The sequence below is a fragment of the Pyrgilauda ruficollis genome, unplaced genomic scaffold (assembly GCF_017590135.1).
Source record: "Pyrgilauda ruficollis isolate IOZ18807 unplaced genomic scaffold, ASM1759013v1 scaffold29, whole genome shotgun sequence".
In the NCBI taxonomy this organism is placed as follows: domain Eukaryota; kingdom Metazoa; phylum Chordata; class Aves; order Passeriformes; family Passeridae; genus Pyrgilauda; species Pyrgilauda ruficollis.
Window position 1 is genome coordinate 14,731,485 of NW_024524266.1, and position 14,495 is coordinate 14,745,979.

General features: G+C 45.0%; 1 pseudogene; it reads right to left on the reverse strand.

The window, feature by feature from the left end:
• Positions 1-11,099: 11,099 nt before the first annotated feature.
• Positions 11,100-12,983, reverse strand: LOC121356166 (annotated as a pseudogene).
• Positions 12,984-14,495: the final 1,512 nt, after the last annotated feature.

Genomic DNA, 14,495 nt, shown 5'->3' on the forward strand with positions numbered 1-14,495 from the left:
TGGAAGGTGTCAGTTTATTCTTGCACATCATCTTTCAGACACATTGTCACTAATATTTTTACATGAGGCACAAGAATTCACTGATGTATGTAAAGCAGAAGAGCAGCCACTCTGAGACGTGCTTTAAGTTGCTCTGGTGTACAGGTGAAATACATGCAGTTCTGCATTCTGCTTCAGTGATTCAAGGACTCAAGGACTGGATTAGAAATTGCATTTCCTCAAGTCCCTCCATGTTCAGGAAAAAGCAGGAAAACACAAGTGAAATGTCAGGAAGGAGCATAGTCGTAGTACAGGTTTGATGCAGAGGTGGGGTGGGGCCAATATGCCATACAGGTTTTGGTCTCATACCATAGTCTCGCAATTGCTACAGATTCAAAAGCCTTTGTGAGCTCTGGGGAGAAATGTTCACGAAATAGCAAACATTGCTGGGGGGGCGGGGGGTAGCTGGGAGCAGAAGGTGCTTCTGTTATTTTACAAAAGAAACATGGGGTATATCTGATGGGTACATTTAAGGAGTGCACCTGCTGGATTCTTATTCTGTCTCTTTGTGGCTTCCAGCTGCCTCTTCTACACGTCCAATGCTCCATGATTATCCAAGGATATGGCCTTCATCCGTAGCTTTTACAAATCCGTTGTCTCCTATATGGAAATCAGTTGTGTGTGTCAGAAAAAAAACACACACACTGACACACACCCTGGAAACAAAAATACATTTAAATTGCACATCAGCACACAAACACTTATCACTCAGTATCAGACTTCTCCCTCTGCCTATGAGACTCCAGTGTCTTCCTTTCACACAGCAGAATTGCAGCCTTGCCCTTAGCTGCCCTGCACAAAAGTGTACTCATATTTCATGACTCATCAAGCTGCAATATTATGAGATTGGAATTTTATTAATTTGTTTCAGAAGCTTATAATTTTTTTTTTTTTCAGCAAAAGCTAATACAATGTCTATTACTGGAACTCTGTACAATATAAGCAAGCTTCTAAATATCCATGACAGCATCCAAGCTCTAATCTTTCCATCTAAAGAGCCCTAGATCTGTATCAGCTATTGGAATGCTGTCCCATTATCAGCTGTAGCTGGGCCCAGTATGACTGCTGCATGTACATGTATGCTTTTCTAATTACTGTATATATTATATATAAATTACTGGAATTTATGGAAGAAGTATTCATCAATCATGGAGGTAAAGATGGGCAAATGGGTGGCAGCTCTTTAAAGCTGGGAAGTGGCACTGGAGCATTGCTGGAATGATTTCTCCTGAGGGATCTCTACAGGCTGGAGAAGTGGTCTGACAGGGATCTGACGGAGCTCTGAGTGGGGAAGTGCCAACTCCCACCCCAGGAGGGGCAAACCCTGCACTGGGACAGGCCAGGGACCAACCTGCTGGGAAGCAGCTCTGCAGGTCGGGTCCTGGGGGCTCCTGGTGGACTCCAAGTTGAGCCCTTGTTTCCAGCAACTGGACAAAGAAGGCAAACAGCACCTCAGGCTGGGTCAGGCAGAGCGTCAGCAGCAGGCAGGGGAGGAATCCTTCACTCAGCCCTGCTCAGACACACCTGTTGCCCACAGAAGCCATAGGTGCCCTATCCCTGGAAATGTTCAGTGCCAGGTTGAATGGGGCTTTGAGTAACCTGGTCTAGTGGAAAATGTCCCTGGCCATGTCAGAGCAGCTGGAACTACACCATCTTTAAGGTCCCTTCCAGCTCAAAGCATTCCATGATTCTGTGGTACCTGGAGTGCTGCATCCTGCTCTGGGATTTCCAGGGTGAGAGAGACACAGACATAACAGAGGGAGACCTGTGACAGGCCACAAAGATGGATGAGGTGTCAGAGCATTTGTCATGGGTGAGAAGTGGAGACACCTGGGCATATTCAACTTGGAGAGAGCTCAGATATAAATTCCTGACACAAGGACTGAAAGCCAGACCCTTCTCAGTGGCACCCAGTGACAGAACAAGAGACAAAGGACACAAGTGAGCACAGGAAATCTCATTCAAACAAAAGAAAGCAATGTTTTACTCTGAGGGTGAGTCACACAAGGGAGTAGGTTGTTCAGAAAAGTAGGATCTCATCCAAGATATTCAAAACCTGATGGGACACAGCCCTGACCTCATTGACACTGCTCTGAGCAGAGGGTTGGCCCAGACAGAGGTGCCCTCCTGCCTTGGTCCATCTGTGGGGCTGGTTACATCAGCCACAACTCAGCCCCAGCACAGGCTGAAGCCTTGAGCCAGCTCAGAACAAAAGCTAGGGGAAAGTCCATGATGGTTTATTTGGACAAAACCAGTTCGGTTTGTATGAACCAGCTGTCACCCACTGCTGTGTTTCAACATTCTTCAGCTGGCACCCTTACTGTGTTCCCTGTGTGTGTACTTGCTTTGGAACAGTCAGCCCGACTGTGTGGGCTGGTTATCTTGCTTGGTTTAGTCCTGAGAGACGTCCTCTTAAGCAGTTGTAGTGGGAGTTTAAGTAAAATTACTTTTTCAGATCTCTGATTGCTTTAATATAACACCCTATTTTTCATAGGGAAATGCACCACCAGGTGGTTCAGAGGAGCCTAGAAGGCAAGCATGGGATAATGTGTTTCCAAAGACATCACAGTTAAATTGCACTTAGCAAAACCTCAAAGTATGGGTTCCTTAAGTTTTTGTAATGGGAAGACATCAGTATGGGAGTAATTAATTCTTTTTCTGTAGTGTTTTTTTCTTCAAATCTATGGGCTGCTGGTCTAGGAGATCCTTCTCTGACTATCCTTCAAAGTACATCCACTTCATCTGGAGCTATCTCCCACACTGCTCCTTTGCAGTTCTTCTGGAGCTTGCTGAGAACTGAGGCTCCAACAGCTCTAGCTTCCTGATCTCCTGACACACCCCCTGGGTCTTGTGCAACTAGAAAACAGACAGGATGGCACTGGCCATCAGTTGTCACTATCTAGAACAAGCATTTTCCCTCCCACCACTGCAGCCAGTTGCAGTTGTATTGTTTGTTTTGGCAAGAGGATGAGTTAGTGTGCTCAACAGCCCCCACAATTCCTCTGCTACTTCACAAACAGCTTCAGGAGTTGGGGGCCGGGTACATCAGTTCAGCTACTTATTTTTGCTAAGCTTTCAGTCCTATCCTTCCTTCTTGCATAGGTTGTCTTGCAGGTGGAGCCACTGCTAAAAAATTTGTCACAGAGCTTATTGTTTGATACAGATTCACGAACTCTTTGCCTCTAGCTTTTATGAGCACAGAAATCCCTTTGTTATTACTACTCACTCTGCAACACCAGAAGGCAGTTGAGAGGATACATAACACAAATATTAATATCCTTCCTTACGTGATGTTTCAGTATTAAAATCACTTTCTTCCATAAACACTAAAGTGGGGTGCTGCTTCAGTATGAAGGAAGGTTATTTGCAAAACTATGTAAGCTGCTTCAAACAATCAGCTTATAACTCCAAGTCTTCTGTGGACAACATTTTTGGGAAATGAATGTACCATTACAGCTTGTCAACCTTGATTTCTCAAGGGCAATTGATTCTTCAGTTGTCCAGTTCTGAAGAATCAGTTCTGACTCTTCAGCAGAAGAAAGTGCTTTAACAAAACAAAATGGTATTAGAGATCTCACAGTAGAAATACTGAGGCATCAGATATTTTCCATTTTTGGGAGTTTTTCTAAGGAAAAAGAAGAAAAGGGGGGAATCTGGAACGTGCAAGAAACGTGTCACTGTGAAACAAAATACAAGATGATAACTACAATATTGTTCTCAGCCAAACTTCAAGACATGTATTTTTAAGTCTCTCCACCAGGAAATGGGTATGTATCACCGACACAAGCTATTTTTATGTGGACTCTAGTCCTTTAAAAGGTGCAGACCACTTCAAGTGCAACATGGTGCCTCTATCCTGTGACTAATACATAAACCTTAAAGAAAAAAAATTGCACCTTGTCCTGCTTTGGATTTCAGCTCACTGATGAATTTTCAGTTCAAGTCAGGGTCTGCCATTCCCAGGGACACATTTTGGACCATGCCATCATTACTTTGATTCTTACCAGACTTTTTGTTTGATTTCTGATATCACACCAACAAAGAAGTGCAGGCCAGGCAGGGTTTATCGAACTTCAAAATGTTAAGCAATGTTCAGCAATGCTAAGCACAATCCATGTTAATATAATTAATGATTAAATTAAATGAAACATAACTGTGCTGAAAGATTTTATTTACTAATCTTGAAATAGGTTAGTTGCTTATTCATGAGGATGTGAAATACTGAGTCACAACTGATGTGCAGATGAGCTACGCCGTACATTGGAATATGCAGATGGGCTTTTATTATTCAGTGTGTGAGGTAAGCACTTAGGAAAGGTAGAAAAAACATACCTGAATTTTAGCAGTTCAGAACACAGTGTAACACAATAGTAGATCAATATAACAAGCAACAGGATGGTTAAAGGTCATCACAGTACGATGACACTGGTTTACAGAATATCCTTGATATATCTGAAATTGCTGGAAAAGTTCATTGCAGCTTCATTAAAGAAAGCCAATCAGTTATTCCCACTTGCTTTTCAAAATCTGTTGAAACTATCACAGCAGCATTTGGCACAGTATTGTCAAAATGAAAATGTTGAAATCATGTTTTAAATATTTATGCAGAAACATGAGTCACAGCTGTACTACCTTACAATAGAAACAAAGATAACATCAGCATGCGGGCAGCTCACTTACACACTCTAGATCAGCACTGCCAAACTCGTTTGCACTAAACATGTGGTACTAAACACTTATGAGGAAAGACAGTGAAGTCTTTCATAATAAAAAATTTTAAAAATAAGTGGTGTGGTAATTCTTGTTTACAGCTATTCCTTTAAGATTGTTCATATTATGAATTTCCACCTAAAAGTCAGGAAGTTCCAGCACCAAGGCTACACACAGACCTAGTAGTCCATGTCCATTGAAGTATAATTAGCAATTTCTTTCTCTCAATGGATATTTCATTTTGGACACTGCCTAGACTGATGTTCCATAATGGAGAAAATGGATGTAAGTGAGACCCATGGATCTCTTGCTTCTCTTTTATTTTGAAGTTAGAGGTTTTGTAGAGCATAAGGCATGGGGCTGAAATGACGCTGAGCCGGACCTTTGCAGACACACCTCCAAGGTACCTCTCTCTCTTGCTCTCTTCTGGCACTGTAAACAACACGGACACGTTCAGAAGGCTGCTAGCAGTTGTTGGTTTGTTATTTTGGGTTTGCTTATCTACTCCATCACTCTGTCTGGACTTGGTGTCAGTAAAAACATTTCTGTTTCAGAGCAGGATCAAGGAGCTGGGGTTTCTCCATCTGTCCCCTCACCCTGCTCTGTATTGACATAATGTGTGGCATTCTTAGGGCATATGGAATCACACACAGATGCCAGGTAACATCCTACTTCCACAGCACATTTTCAGACCATGTACTCCTTTTTCCACCTCTATCACATATCCCTTCTCTTGCTGGACATCCATGTAGCTCCAGCTAGAAAGAGGGATGAGCTAAACAAGAGTTCTCCCAAAGTCCACACGCTGAGTGTTTGTTGGGGTTCAGGGTAGTATCTTAAGGATTTTTTGACAGGTCTGGCTTACATCATGTCAAGAACAGAGTAGTGCTTCTGGAAAACAGCATTTGGGAGTGAAAAAATAAGTGTTTGTGGAAAACAGCATTTGGGAGTGAAAAAATAAGTGTTTGATGCACTGCATTTGTATAAATTCAGACACCCCCTCTCTTTCCCAGGCTGATGCTGAAGCCAGGCTCCCACAGTAGCCCCTGGCCAGCAGAGCTGTGCTGCCATGGCCAGAAGGATGCTCTGCTGGGCTGCTGTCACGGTGCCTGCACACCCACACAGGGTGGCACTGCTGTGCTCTCAGTGCCTTTGTGGGCACCGGTCTAAACCTCTGTATCAGCACCACAAAACTGCTCTACTGCTGCCTTGTTTCTCTGCTTTCAGAAAGGCTCGTGCAGAGCTGCCCTTGGCATCTTGGGCCTGAACTAAACCAGGCTGTTATCAGAGCAATTTCAACAGCTGGTTTTTCAGGGCAAGGCACATAATACTTCTAATTTAAACAAATAAGAACAAATAGAGTCTATTCAAAACTTTGAAAATCTTTCCTCAGTAAAGACAAACTTACAAATCATGCAAGAAAATAATTAATTTTCTGAGAGAGAATTTACAAAAGCCCCCAGTGACAGAATCCCTTCAATTTGGGTGTGTGCACAGGTAAGATCAATCAATTCCTCAGTCCCCTTTATCCTATTCAGCTTAAGTAGCATCCCCCATGGTGGAAATTTTCCAAAGAGCAAAAAATAGATTTGTCACCACTGTCATTTTCTTACCAGAGCAGATGTTAAGGAAATGTGGTCCTGACTTAAATATGAAAATACTGTTTGATCAGTCAGATAACTACATTCCTGGCCCCATGTGTGGGGCTTATCATTTAGCAATGCATATTTCTTACACAGAAGTAATTAGCATACATATTTATTATGTTATTATGTTCATTTTCAACAAGCCTAGATTCATTTTGCTTCTTTGACATTTTCATCATTTGCTAGTGCCACCTGGGTTAACATTCAATTAATGACACAAGTGACTTGAAATAGTAAATAGTTGTGCAATTTATAAACTGCAATATAAACAAAACAAAACATGTCCACATGATTATGGTAAGTTCTGCTTTGAGTCTGAAGCTTTTCATTGATTAAAATTTAAAGCACAGGTTGTATTTTCTGAACAGAGGAGCTTTCTTAATCACATTTTGCTTTTGCTGAAAAGTACCATCTGTTTATAATTTAAGAAAAGACACTTGTTGACTGTTAATTTCTCAAGAAAGCTCAATTCACTTATAATTAAGGGCGCTCACTTGGCAGTTTGGTGAACAGAAGTCCTTTGTTCACTCACAAAGCCAGCCATGTGCAGGCAGCACACTAACTCTTGCTCTCTTACCCTCGTGTGTCACATACCCAAGGAGATTCTTGCTGCCAATTAAATCTGGGCCATCTTTTTGGGCAGAAGTTGTGTGGTGAGATTACAGTTTGTCCCTGTGTAGGTCCTTTTGGATGAATATGGAGGAGTGTTTAACACCATCGGCAGTGGGCGGGCAAACACCACTGGCTTTGTGTCAGTACCCTGTGGCTGGATCTGTCAGGCAACAGCCTGGCACCATCCTGGATCCCATCCACTCACCTTCCTTCATCTTCATCCTCCTTTCATCCTCCTTTCATCCTCCTCTCCTCTCCTCTCCTCTCCACTCCTCTCCTCTCCTCTCCTCTCCTCTCCTCTCCTCATTCACTGACTGTTCTGCTTTGGGCACACCCTGTTTAAATCACTCAAAATGAGACCAACAGCAGCAGGACCAGCAGCTGGCCCTAAACTCGTGCCCAATGTGCACCACAAGCTGGTACTTGGGGAGGACTTCATCATCTCTGAGGAATGATTTTGGACCCTCAAAGGCAGCAAGGCTCTGGGCTTGCAATAGGACTGAATAATTCACCTGGGGTCACACCAGGATTCAGGGCTGTCACTCTCAAACAGAAGGACCTAAAGAGATAGGTGTAGTCTGATCAAAGACCAAGTCCTTAGCCAGGATGGCAGCCACAGGCAGCTCCCACTCAGCCATTCACATCATGTCAGCTTTGCCCAGGTGGCATTTAGAAACCTGCCAGGGTCTTTGACAAAAATAAAGCCCATTTCAAAATCCAGAGTACTGCAATTGCTTAGGTTTATCAAATTGATCAAATAAATTATGTGAAGGAAGTGGACTGAAAGCACTACAAAAGTTTTAATTAAAATTTGTTTGTGCATAAAAGGAAACCACCAACTTTTATAATTAAATCTTGGCAAAAGGATTTTGATGAAAATGCCAGCGCACAACTTGCATTAATTGTGTAAAGCTACTCAATATGGCTTTCTCTGCTGCTTTGCTGATAGAGTAGGAAGAAGGATGAAAACACCATGCCAAAACCTCTCTACACAGGAGTGGATATTAGTCACTCCAAATTCTTTCCTGTTTAATAGAAGGCATTAGCTTAACTTTCAGAGGGAGGAAAGTAATATTCTCAGTGGTGAAAAACAGCTGGGTGTCATTAATGGCTTGAAAGTGGAGGTGGTGCTTTCAGCACTTCCATTTCACTTCCTCCTCCTTTCTGCCTCCTTTTCAGAGCTATAGCTTTATTTTCCCCATTCTCACTCAACTGACTCCCAGTTACAGCTTTCTGGCAAAATGAAGCTGGGTTTTTGGAGGTTTCCTTCTATATCTTGTCAAGCAAGGCACTGGTGCTTTTCTTCTGGGTTAAGTTTCTTTTGTAGTGTGAACCACCTCACAAAAAATGCGAGAGAATCTCTTCCACATCACGTGTGCTCAAACCCCCTCACTCCTGACTCCTCCACAAGTGGAGCTTTGACATCAAAAGGACAGACTTTTATTATGTTCCCTCCTTTTCCATCAGTGACTCTTGCCTCCACAGTGGTGGCTGCAGCCCCCTATGCATTCTGCTCTGGGGAGCCCTTGCTCTCCCCTTGCCCTGCCCCAAAGCCACAGCTGGAGCACAAGACAGGCTGTGTGCTGCACATCCAAGGGGACATTTTCCTCCTCTTAATCTGTTCAGCTGCTGCTTGTTGCTCTCCCAAGAAAGGAGTTGTTGTCAAGAAAAGAGGAATTTCTTTGGGGCAGTCCAATAGCTGAAGACCAGATTTTGCAGGGTTAGCTCCAGTCAGAGACAAAATGCCATCATTAAGGATATGTCTGGAAAAGGTCACAAAACAGAAGAATTGTCAGCCTGTGTCTATTTGTTCTCTCCTATGGCCAGGATCCATTGCTATCTGGATATTACTGTACCCAATGTTATATTAAAGATGAACTTCCCTGTTCTCCCATACTCCTCCCCTGATACATGCTTTTCTCCTGATTACTGCTCATTCCTTTGGCAATAGGAGACCCTGCTGCCCTTTGTTTTATGTATTAGGAAAAGCCCTGGTGGCACTCCTGGATGATCAATAAATGAGTCACAACCTGTGGTGTTTAATTATTTACACCTGTGCCCCAAACAGGTTTCAGTGATGCAGCTGTGGTGGAAGGTAAAGCTCTTAATTAATGAACTGCTCATCCCACGGGGATGGATGTTCTTCACTGCCACCAGCTCCTCTGTTACTGCCAGCCTTTAACCGGTGAGGAAAGTCATGAGGTCTCACCAGTGCCCCAGGGATGGAGCATTTACAAATGAGGTAGGTGCATATCCAAGGAACACAGGCAGGATAAAGTGTTTGTTCCCTTCCTCCAGGGGACTACAACCGGCTTCTCAGCCACTGAGGTTTTGCTTTTCTACTTTCTCCTTCCCTAGGGATCACTTTTCCACTTAAGGGGATTACCCTTGTTAACGTTAATTATTTTAATACTAGTTCCTCAGTGCTTAGAGTTCTGGATTAAAGGTATCAGTTGCAGGGATATTTATGTGTATATGTATGTATTTTATAGTTTCTCCTTTTCACCTCTTTTCAAGGAGAAGATAAATATATTTTTCAAGTCATGTAGTGTTTGTGTTGTTGGACTTGGCAGCATATTTTTGTCCTCTAATTGGACTTTGGAAGACAACTCTCAGAGAGAAAGTCTGTTGGGTATCGAGGAATTATCTTCTCTTTACGTAACTTTTCTTTTTCTCTGTGATGTAGTGTGAGTAGGTCAGCATTATTCTACTTGAAGTTTATTGTTTTTTCCATTTCTTCCCTTTGTGAAGTGTTGAAAGAATATCTTACAGTTACAGTGCTTCATACAGTTGTAATATGTCAATTAGGTGTTTTTTTATTTTCTACTTCCTTATAAAATTAAATTGTACTTTTTGCTTTTTGGGATTTCATCTATAACAATGAATCATTGAAAAATTGTAGTTTGATTTTTTTTTTTTTCTGGTGAGGGCACAGGAAAGTGAATACAGCAGTTCTTTATTAGAATGCAAGAAGTTCACAAATTATTCTAAAATCAAAATGTGAGTAGGTGGATGAATACACAAACTCCTGGCAATTATTGTGCTTTCCAGACTGCATGGTGGGACTTGTATTATTTATATTCTGTCACAGATCTATTACCTACTAATTGTGATGAGCTGTCAGCTCCAGATTAAGTTTTGAGCCAGCATGCTTTTCCTTGCATGATCATTTTGGTTTCAAAATAACCTTAATTCTCCTCCTGCTGCTCCTGATGGGGCTAATGAGCAAAGCTTGTCTGAAATACCCCAAATGCAGTTAAAACCCCAGAATTTAATTGCTGATTAGAAAAAACTTTTGCTGAGAACACTTCTACTCCAAGCCCTGAATAGTCATTTAAAATCACCCAAGTGATGTTTACTTAACTCCTTAGGGATAAATATTTTTTACTGGGCTGTTGGTTGGGTCCCTAAATGTCTTTGGGGTTTGCTCAGGTCTTCTTTGCTCATGAATAACCGAATTTACATCTGAATAACTTCTCTGCTCATTTTCAAATACTGAAGCTTCATTAGAGAATGTGGAAATAAGCGAGGAAGTTTCTGGGATGTGGGCACATGCCTAGGTTTTGACTGGGCTATGAGTAGATCTAATGAAATGTTTGACCCAGTAGTTACCAAGACTATGAACTGAGATCAAGACAGGATGCTTTCTCCTTATTTTCCTCAGTAGTAAGAGCACTTTGGCAGTGCCCAAAAACATTTTTTTTCTCCTTCCCATAACTAAATGTGCTGGTTCGAAAATAAACCAGTGGGAGAAGTGGACTCCACACAAACACCTTGACAGAGATTTCAGGTCAGAGTTACAATATAATAGAGTTACAATAAATGCAATGATGCAGAAAAGCTGGCTTAAACCCACGAAGTCAGAGTACAGCTTGGCCCCCTGTTGAGCAGGGTGAGCTCTGTGGTGGTCACAGTGCAATTAAGCAGTCTTGGTGAAAGCTGTGTCCTGTGGAAGGACTGGTCCTCCTGTGTGAGATTGGGTCCTCCTCTGGATCTGGCCAGCGGTGGCTTTTCCCAGTGCCCAAAGCAGCCGGATTTTACATGGTCAGATTCAGGCAGGAAGGTTCAGTATCTCCCCCTGGGCAGGGAATGTCACAATGGAACGTGTCTGTGACTACGGTGATGTGCTGGAGATTCAGATCTTGGTCTGTGCTGCCTCTCCCGGGATCTGCTCCAGCTCCACCTGCACTGCCCCACTGCAGATCTGCTGGGTTTGCCCAGGTCTCCACCCTCTCCTGCAGTGATCTGGAGATGCGATTCATTCCGGCTTTTCATCTTCCTCCTCCTCACTAGATTCTGCATCATCCATTGTGGTGGTGGAGCAGCAGCCAAAGGCGTACAAACCAAAGCCATGAGAAAGCTGACAGCTCTTTAAAAGACCAGACCTCTGCAGCAGGAGAAAGCAACTTGTTTTCCCTGAGAAAGAGCTCTAGGACTGTGATAAGCACTAGCCACCAGTATAAACTGTTTTTACACCATTAGATAGTTTGCGTTTTTCTATCTCTCACAAACAACTTTTCCTGCATGTACACACTGGGTTTTTAGTGACCAATTGACACAGGGTAACAACTTGTTACTGACCAACTGGGGATGGACAGGGCATGTTCTTTAAAAACCCTGTAAAAAGAGATGCATGAAAAAAACCAGCACTGATCCTTTTCTTTTTTGCACCATGAAGGGTGTTCTGCATCCTTTATTGAGCACCACGGTGACAACCCATGTCTTCTTGCAGAGCACTACCATGAGGCTGGAGCTGCTCAGCTCCTTCCAGAATGTACCATTCCTGCAGCTGAGGCAGGATGATATCACACACACGTTCCTCATGGGCAGCTCATCAGTAAATTGCTCCATGTGCATGAGCTCACATTCCCCATTCTGTTCTGATGTTTTATTCTCCAGTGTCATTGTTCAGTGGTTCCAGGTACCTGTAGCAGCTGATGGCAGTGCCTGTCAGCCTCATGTTCAGTGCTCCAAGCACTTGGACGTACTTGAAGTCCTCGTTCTTTATGAACTCCATAGTGATGCCCTTCTCGGGCTGGATCTGCAGCACCTTCAGCATCAGGCACAAGAAGGGCGTGGGTTTAATGTTCCTTCCACAGACACCCACCCCTGATTCACCTCCATGGCCTTGTCCAGCACCAGCTCGGCCCTGAGGCCAAAACTCTGCTCCTTCCAGTGCTTGGACCCGTAGGTGTGGCTGTGGATGATCTTCCCCACCAGGTGCTGTGGGCTGGTGCTGTGGATGCTGTGTGTGTCCTTCACCGTGGGCTGGCCGTGGTGGGTGCTGGCCAGCCCCGCTCACAGCAGCTCCAGACTCTGCTCCCCCTCCGTGAGGGGCCATGCCACCTTCTGCCTCCTCCTCCTCCTCCTCAGTCCCTGTGCAGGCCGGTCTGGCCTTGGGTTTCCTCCTCAGAACAGGGGTGACTGCTGCCAGCTCAGGCTGTCCTGGCTCAGTGATGGATTGTGTGGATGTGGTGCCTGTTGCTTTTTTTCCCCTTTTCCCTCTGGCTTGGCTGGTTTGAAGGTAAGCCAGCAGGAGAAATGGTGCTCAGTGGTGGCTGCAATGGCTGCACTCTTGTCAGAAGCAGTGGTGCTCTTGTGGAAGGTCTGGGCCTCCTCTGGATCTGTCCAGCGGTGGCTGTTCCAAGTCCCCAAAGTGCCCAGATTATACAGGTCAAATTCAGGCAGGAAGGTTCAGTATCTCCCCCAGGGCAGGGAAGGTCACAATGGAATCCTGTGAGTCACAGGATATTCTGGGGACTCCCTGGTGGCCTCGGTGGTTACAGCTGCCCACTGGGGCCATTGGCAGGGATAAGCCCCTTAGGCTGGCTGTAGCTGTCAGCGTTGAATCCATTTGTGAAGATAAACAAACCAGGGTTTGCCCCTTTCTCTTATCTCAGTGTGTATCTCACCTTTCCCTTACCTGACACCCTGCTTGCAGCCTGGGCAGCTGCTGGAAACACCACTGGGAGCCATCAGGGATAATGCAGAGAGGGCAGGAGCCACAGTTTGGTTACACCCCGAAACTAAAGATGAAGTGGAGAGAGTGGAAGTAGAAGTGATAAGATTAATCCAATGGAAGCTTTAGTAGCTCTGTTCCCAGAAAATCCTGTGCATGGCCACAGGCACAAGACCTGCTCTGTGGCTCCTGTGCAGCCCTGGGGTCGCTCCTGGCTGCCAAGAGTGGGGAACTGCTGGGCAGGGCTGAGCCTGGCGGCACTTCCCACTGCCGGGCATCACCAGTCATCCCACAGGCTTCAGCAGGCTGGGAGTGTCCCTGGTGAGGGTGTGTGTACACCCCATTCCACCTTGGCTTCAGGTGTCTCGGCAAAGCAGAGTTGAGGGCTGCTGGTGTGAGGATGATGATGGTCTGGTGCCTGAAAGGAAGAAGAAGCTGTCAATCCCTCACCCCCGTCACCCTTTTGGCCTGACATGGACCTCCCACAGCAGTGGTGCACAGAGGATTTACCCTGCTCCTGCCCAAGCACGAGCCTCAAACAGTGCTACAGATTCTGCATTTACTGTTCTGTTCTTATATTAATTTGCTTAGGGATTTTTTTCTTCTTGTGCTCTTTGTAATGCAACTCAGGAAGAGTTTTACTTTGATTTTAAGAGGAAGAAAGTTATTAGCTTTTCAGCCTGGAGAAGAAAAGGATCAGGGAGACTTCAGTGTGGCATTCCAGTATCTTAAGTGGGCTTATCAAAAGGAGGGGGAGGAACTTTTTATATGGGGACAGAGCAACAGGAAAAAGGGCAATGGTTTTAAAGTGAAAAAAGGCAGATTTAGAGCAGAGGTTAGGAAGACATTCTTCACTGTGAGGGTGGTGAGGCACAGGTTGCCCAGAGAAGCTGTGGGTGCCACATCCCTGGAAGTGTCCAAGGCCAGGCTGGATGGGGCCCTGAGCACCCTGGGGTAGTGAGTGGCATCTCTGCCCCGGGCAGGGGAGCTGGAAGTGGATGACCTTTAAGACCCTTTCCAACCTAAACCATTCTATGAGGTGGGTGCTGGCCAGCCCCGCTCACAGCAGCTCCAGACTCTGCTCCCCCTCCGTGAGGGGCCATGCCACCTTCTGCCTCCTCCTCCTCCTCCTCCTCAGTCCCTGTGCAGGCCGGTCTGGCCTTGGGTTTCCTCCTCAGAACAGGGGTGACTGCTGCCAGCTCAGGCTGTCCTGGCTCAGTGATGGATTGTGTGGATGTGGTGCCTGTTGCTTTTTTTCCCCTTTTCCCTCTGGCTTGGCTGGTTTGAAGGTAAGCCAGCAGGAGAAATGGTGCTCAGTGGTGGCTGCAATGGCTGCACTCTTGTCAGAAGCAGTGGTGCTCTTGTGGAAGGTCTGGGCCTCCTCTGGATCTGTCCAGCGGTGGCTGTTCCAAGTCCCCAAAGTGCCCAGATTATACAGGTCAAATTCAGGCAGGAAGGTTCAGTATCTCCCCCAGGGCAGGGAAGGTCACAATGGAATCCTGTGAGTCACAGGATATTCTGGGGACTCC